This window comes from Bidens hawaiensis, unplaced genomic scaffold, assembly GCF_021521415.1.
Source record: "Bidens hawaiensis isolate Kalapana, Puna unplaced genomic scaffold, B.hawaiensis_p1.1 tig00010472_1, whole genome shotgun sequence".
NCBI lineage: Eukaryota > Viridiplantae > Streptophyta > Magnoliopsida > Asterales > Asteraceae > Bidens > Bidens hawaiensis.
The window spans coordinates 295,474-302,975 of record NW_027491800.1 but is presented as its reverse complement, the minus strand read 5'-3'; positions in this window follow the sequence as shown (position 1 = coordinate 302,975).

Here is a 7,502-nt window from a genome sequence, read left to right as displayed (position 1 = left end):
GTATGTTATGGCCTTAGGAGGGTTCGATATAGTCTTGGGTATGGATTGGTTGTCTGAGTTTGAGGCTCAGATAGTATGTAAAAGTAAGATGATAAGGTTAAAGTCATTGGATGGTAGTGCGGTGACGGTTTATGGTGATAAGGAGAGTTATGGACTTAATGTCATTTCGATGATAAAAGCCGAGGGTTTGTTAGGGCGAGGGTGCGGTGCCTACCTGGCGTATGTTGTCAACGCTACGGCCGAGACGAAAGAAATGAAGGATGTTCCTATTGTGCGCGACTACCCAGAAGTATTCCCTGAGGATCTTCCGGGGCTGCCACCGGAGCGAGAAATAGAATTTCAGATAGATTTAATACCAGGAGCCCAGCCCGTCGCGAAAGCGCCTTACCGTCTAGCACCGTCCGAGATGAAGGAATTAATGTCCCAACTGCAAGAACTCCTCGACAAGGGTTTTATCAGACCGAGTGTTTCTCCATGGGGCGCACCGGTTTTGTTTGTGAAGAAAAAAGATGGAAGTATGAGAATGTGCATAGACTATCGTGAGTTGAATAAGCTTACGGTAAAGAATAGATACCCCTTGCCTAGGATTGACGATCTGTTTGACCAACTGCAAGGTTCGAGTTGGTTCTCACGAATAGATCTCAGATCAGGCTATCATCAGCTGAAGGTGAAAGAGGTAGACATCCCTAAAACAGCGTTCCGAACGCGGTATGGACACTACGAGTTCCTTGTAATGTCATTCGGTCTAACAAATGCTCCTGCAGCATTTATGGACATGATGAATAGGGTGTGTCGACCGATGTTGGATAAGTCGGTTATCGTCTTCATCGATGACATATTGATTTATTCAAAGAGTGAGTCTGACCATGCCGAGCATCTGAGAGAGGTATTGGAAGTTCTGAAGAAAGAAAGGTTGTACGCCAAGTTTTCGAAGTGCGCGTTCTGGTTAAGAGAAGTGCAATTTTTAGGTCATGTGGTTAATCCGGAGGGGATTACCGTGGACCCAGCTAAGATTGAAGCGATAACGAATTGGAAGACTCCGCAGAATCCGACTGATATACGAAGCTTCCTAGGGTTAGCTGGCTACTATAGGAGATTCATCGAAGGTTTCTCCAAGATAGCCGCACCGCTGACCGGTATGACCCGAAAGTCGATAGTATTCAGTTGGGGAAAATTTCAAGAAGAAGCCTTTGAAGAGTTAAAGAGAAGACTCACGCAAGCTCCAATCCTTACTTTACCCGATGGTGATGAGGATTTTGTTGTTTGTGCTGATGCCTCGCATCAAGGGTTAGGTTGCGTGTTGATGCAACGAGGGAAGGTGATAGCCTACGCGTCTAGACAGTTGAAGGTCCATGAGAGTACTTATCCGACGCATGATTTGGAGTTAGCAGCTGTAGTGCATGCTCTTAAGATATGGAGGCATTACCTGTACGGTACTAAGTGCACTATCTATACAGATCATAAGAGTTTAAAGTACTTCTTCGAGCAGAAAGAATTGAACATGAGGCAGAGAAGATGGTTAGAATTGATAAAGGATTACGACTGTGAGATTAAGTATTACCCCGGTAAAGCTAACGTGGTCGCTGATGCGCTAAGTCGTAAGAATGAGGAAGTCCTTGCAACCGTGAAGTCATACAAGTTGATCATGAACTCAAGTATTTTTGAAGAAATCATCAAAGTGCAGTCAGAAGTGTTAGTAGACGAAGGGTTAGTAAAGAAAGAAAGGATTTATGGCCAGCAAGATGAGTTGATGGAAAACACTCATGGAGTTAAGACTAGGTTCGACCGTATGTGGATCCCACGACATGGTGATCTTAGAAGTCGAATCTTAGATGAAGCTCATAAGTCAAGGTACTCAATCCATCCTGGAGCTACAAAGATGTACCAAGACTTGAAAAGAGATTACTGGTGGCCAGGAATGAAGAATGATGTAGTAGATTATGTCGGTAAGTGCTTAACTTGCTTACAAGTCAAGGCCGAGCACCAAAAGCCTTATGGGAAGATGCAACCGCTAGAGATACCTGAGTGGAAATGGGAACACATCACTATGGACTTCATAACTAAGCTACCTCGTACAGCTAAGCAACATGATACCATCTGGGTGATTGTGGACCGTTTGACCAAGAGTGCTCACTTTCTGCCCATACGAGAGGCCATCTCGTCAGAAACGTTAGCAAGCTTGTTCATTAAAGAAATTGTAACCAAGCATGGAGTACCGTTATCGATCGTGTCTGATAGGGATACACGGTTTACTTCGAGGTTCTGGAAGAAATTTCATGAAGCTATGGGGACGAGGTTGAACATCAGTACGGCGTATCATCCTCAAACCGATGGACAGTCTGAAAGGACGATCCAAACCCTTGAGGATATGCTACGTGCTTGCGTTTTAGATTTTGGTGGAAGTTGGGATGATCATCTGCATCTGGCAGAGTTCTCCTATAACAACAGTTACCATTCGAGTATTGGTATGCCACCGTTTGAGATGCTGTACGGTAGACGATGTAGAACCCCGGTGTGTTGGGGTGAGATTGGTCAGAAGGAAATGGGAAGTATAGAAGTGGTTCAAGAAACGTCTTCAAAGTTCGATCAGATCAAAGCAAGAATGAAAGCCGCTCAAGACAGACAAAAGTCTTATGCGGATAAGCGGCGACGACCAATTGAGTTTAACGTTGGCGACTATGTGATGCTTAAGGTCTCGCCTTGGAAGGGGATTATCCGTTTTAGGAAAAGAGGAAAGTTGAGTCCGAGGTACATTGGACCGTTCAAGATTGTAAAACGTGTGGGTGAAGTAGCTTACAAACTGGATTTACCCGATGAGTTAGAAGGAATTCATTCAACCTTCCATGTTTCTCATCTGAGGAAGTGTCTAGCTGATGACACGTCTCACGTGCCCTTAATGGACATCGAGGTTGATGAACAATTGAACTACATCGAGCAACCGATAAAGATCGTTGATCGCAAGGAGAAGCAGCTTCGTCACAAGATTATACCCTTGGTCAAAGTGATATGGAAACACCACAAGGGATCAGATGCTACTTGGGAAGTCGAGGATGAGATGCGCAAGTTTTACCCTAGTTTATTTATGTAATAGTTAGGTTTCGGGGACGAAACCTCTTTAAGGGAGGAAGACTTGTAACATCCTAAAATTTTTATATGATAAATAAAAGAAAGTTATGTTTAGTAATTTCACGTTTTAGTTATTTAATGTCGAGAAAGGAACGGGTCATGGGCTTAGATTACGTAAGATGGGTTAAATGAGAATGGGCCTTGGGTCCGTGGGCTCGAGAGATATAAATACCCATCCCGAGCCCAAAATACCATTTCACTAACTCCCTTTCACTCCCGCACCCAAACACTCTCAATTCTAGAGAGAGAAGCTAGAGAGAGAAAGTTCTCAAATCACAAATCCGAGTCCACAATCTTGTTCCTAATCGTTTTTGGTAAGTCCCTCTCGAAAATCATCCGTTTTCATAACCATTTTCGGCCTCAAATCGAGCAAAAACTCCCATTTTCGTAACTTGAGTTTTCGGGTCAAAAACCGTCTTGTTTTGGTGTCAAAATGCAACTTTTGATGTTTAAAATCAATGGGAATCGATAGCCCTTTCAATCCCGAACATTTCCATGTCAAAAACTTCGATTTTGGGTCAAAAATCTGGAAAATCCGGAAAACCCGTAGGTTTCTCCGTCGCCCAGCTTGAAGGCGTCGAATCAGTCCATTCGATCGAATGAGTCAATCGAATCAGTCCATTCGATCGAATGAGTCAATCGAATCAGTCCATTCGATCGAATGAGTCGATCGAATCAGTCCATTCGATCGAATAGGGAAGCAACCGAATGGTCTCCATCTTATTCGACCGAATAAGCTGCATATTCGACCGAACGAGTTCCTATTCGATCGAACAAGTGCCATGTCCGACCGAACGAGTTTTCCCAACTGGTTCGATCGAGTGTGTGTCTAGTTCGATCGAGTGTGCCTCAGATTCGATCGAATATGTCCCTATTCGATCGAATCAAGCCAGAACCAAGTTGTTTCCAAGATTCGCCTGAAGTGAAGTTCGTTTATGAAATAAATTAAAAACCTAATGGAAAATGTGTTAGGGCGGTTATCGAAAATGAGTAGTAGTAATAGTAGTAGTAGTAATTGATATGTGTAAATATTATACAGTTAGCCGAGCCCAGTTAAAGAAAGGAATTACAATCAACGGCGAGCGTAACAGGATCCAGGTGAGTTTCTAGCCCCATTCCTTGTTATGTTTTCGGGGCTGTGTGCATACTTGATGTGTTGTTAATACATTTATCCAAAGTGATAAGTGTATGCCATAGGTGATATATGTGATATGTATGAATGATTGCTTGATGGTTCGTGAACGATCTTCGGATATTGCACGTACTGTCAGGTTGTAACGTTATAAATATGGCAAGTATGATATGTATGTTTATGTGTATGAACGTAAGAAAGTTAATAAAAGAAGGAAATGACGGTTGTATGGTTGTATGGTTACGAAAGGGGTACCGAGCCCTAATAATACTCGAGGTATGATGTATGGTTGTATGGTAACGAAGAGGGAATCGAACCCTACTAATATTCGAAAACATGGGACCAGACCCTAATAATATCTGTGATGTTAGGGACCAGACCCTAATAATATCTGTGATGTTAGGGACCAGACCCTCATAATATCTGTGATGATAGGGACCAGACCCTTATAATATCTGTGATGTTAGGGACCAGACCCTAATAATATCTGTGATGTTAGGGACCAGACCCTCATAATATCTGTGATGATAGGGACCAGACCCTTATAATATCTGTGATGTTAGGGACCAGACCCTTATAATATCGGTGATGTTAGGGACCAGACCCTTATAATATCTGTGAGGTTATAGGGCGAAAGGCTCTTTAAAACGTATGATTATGAATGTAAAGAAAGTATGTAAGTAAGAAAGAAAGTATGTAAGTAAGAAAGAAAGTATGTAAGTAAGAATGAAGGTATGAGTACTTATGTGTGTATGAAAGAAAGTTATGAGGTTAAGTACGTATGTATGTAACAAGGTATTGTATGGTAGTGTATGATTAACTAGAACTCACTCAGCGTAGCTGACTTTTAGTATGCACGCAGGTGAGTAGGATGAGACAGCTGGCTTGAGTGGAGGACACATGGCAGAAGACTAAAGCCTGGCATCTGAAGATCCGATATGTTTTATAAGTTACGTTTTGATTTTGAAAGACAAGAGGAATGTTTAAAGACATGATTATGAATTGATATGTAATGTTTTATGAAAGTTTTATATTCCGCGTAAAGTTTTTAATTAACTCTGATATTTAGAACTGTGTTTATGAGTAAATCCAACACGAAAGTAGGGTTACCGGTAACGGGGCCTTACATAAATCCGACGCGAAAGTAGGGCTACCGGGTTCGGGGCCTTACAAGTTGGTATCAGAGCATAAGTTCGAGAGATTTAAGCATCCTACATGCTTAGACTCGAACAGAGAATGAGAATTAAAATGAGAAAGAAAGAAGATGCCAGTTCAAGATAGCTATGTGTCACTCAAGCAAGCTCAGTAAAGGTAAAGTGTATGGTAAATGGTGTATGTTAATGTTGGCTTATTTGCTAAATGAAGAATGAGTGCAGGTTAGGGATAGGATTAATTGATCTTAACTGATTAACTGTTTAAGAGTATAAACAAGCGCAAGTGAAATCATGAAGGGAAGTATGTAGAACCTGAGGAGTAACGCAAATAGTTAATTACACTTGATCAACGTCATTAACTACTTACTTTACAAATCATGTGCTAAATAATTCCTAGAGTGATGACGTTTGTGTTTTCCCTTTTAGAATACTAATGGCTGGAGCTGGAGGAATTGTTGGAACTGGGGGTTGCACTGGACGTCGTGGCAGGCCTCGTCTTGTCCGGCAACCCTCGGTAGAAGAAGCTTCCAACACCGGAGACGAAGGAGGCGCAGCTGGAGGAAACTCGAGCAACAACGCAGAGGTTCAACTTAGCCCTGCAGTTCAAGCAGCCATCGTTCAAGCTGTAGTTGCTGCTGTGAAGAACCTGAATCCCGAAAGATCTGCTGGAAGCCGCGAACGAACTGCTGAAGGGGCGGGTGGTGATGGTAGGAAGGATGGGGAAGGAGAAAGAGAGGCCTCGAGTGAGGATAAGTCTGTGAAGGTCGATGACAGGAAAAGAGGCCAAGATGGGTGCAACTATAAGTCCTTCAAAGGATGCGACCCGCCAAAGCTGACTGGGCTGGGAGACGCAATCGCTACTCTCCAGTGGATAACCACAATGGACAAGAAAATCCGAATTAGCGAATGCCGTCCCGACCAAGCAGTGGGTTATGCCACTCAGTCATTTGAAGATGAGGCCATGTACTGGTGGGAAACTGTGGAACAAAGGAAGACCCGAGAGGAGATTAAGGCCATGAGGTGGGATGACCTTAAGGAGTTAGTGATGAAAAGGTTCTGTGCTGATGCTGAGGTTGAGAGGGCCGAGATGAAATTTCTGAATCTGAAAGCGGACAAGATGACACATCGTGAGTACACCACTGAATTCAACCGCATGTCTAGGCTGGTTCCTGACATGGTGAACACCTAGGCGAAACGGATCAAGTGCTACGTTAGAGGACTTCCCCAGAAGGTCCGCATGTTAGTCAGGGCCAACAAACCTGTTACCTTTGAGTCTGCGGTCGAGTTGGCGGAGATGGTCTATGTTGATTTGGCGGCGGATGATGTGGAAGTGGAAGATGAGGAAGAAGGGAAAGGAACTAAAAGAGCTAGGGATGTCGTGGAGCGTGCAGGGAGAAAGACACAGAAGATGGCAGGAAAGGAAGCATGTAAGGTGTGCGGGAAGATGCACTTGGGGGAATGCAAGGCTGGTCCAAATCAGTGCTACCGATGTGGGAGGAAGGGGCACATCTCCCGTGAATGCACCGAGGACCAGAAGTGTTACAAGTGTGGTAAGTCAGGTCACATAGCTAGGGAGTGTGGAAAAGCCGTGGCAGTGGGGGAAGGAAGAGGAGACGCGTGAAAGGATGGTCTATTAGCTGCTGAGGAGGTTGCAGGAGAATAAGTGGCATGTCACAGTTGTTTTATGTTAATAGTTAAAAAGTGTTTTTTGTTATAGTTGAACCCATGTTTGTTTAGCAAGCTTGAATGATTTCCTTTTATGTTATGAAGTACTTGTGACTTCTTGTGATTTTGTATGAACGACCTATGAATTTATCTTGAATGCGTGTTGGTTATGATAAATAGTTGTGTGAGGGTAAAGCGTCGCCTTAAGAGTTAGCGTTGTTATATAAAACAAGGTTCCTCGGGAAGGTGAGACGAGACATGGCACATTGAGGGCCTCATGGACAAGCTACCTTAATAGCTAAAACACATGATCACCGCTCGATGACTACAAGTCAGGAGTAAGAAGGATAACCCAGAAAGCAAAGGTGATTCAATAAAGTGTGCGATTATAAAGAAAAAGGTATTCCTTTTACAAAGGTATTCCT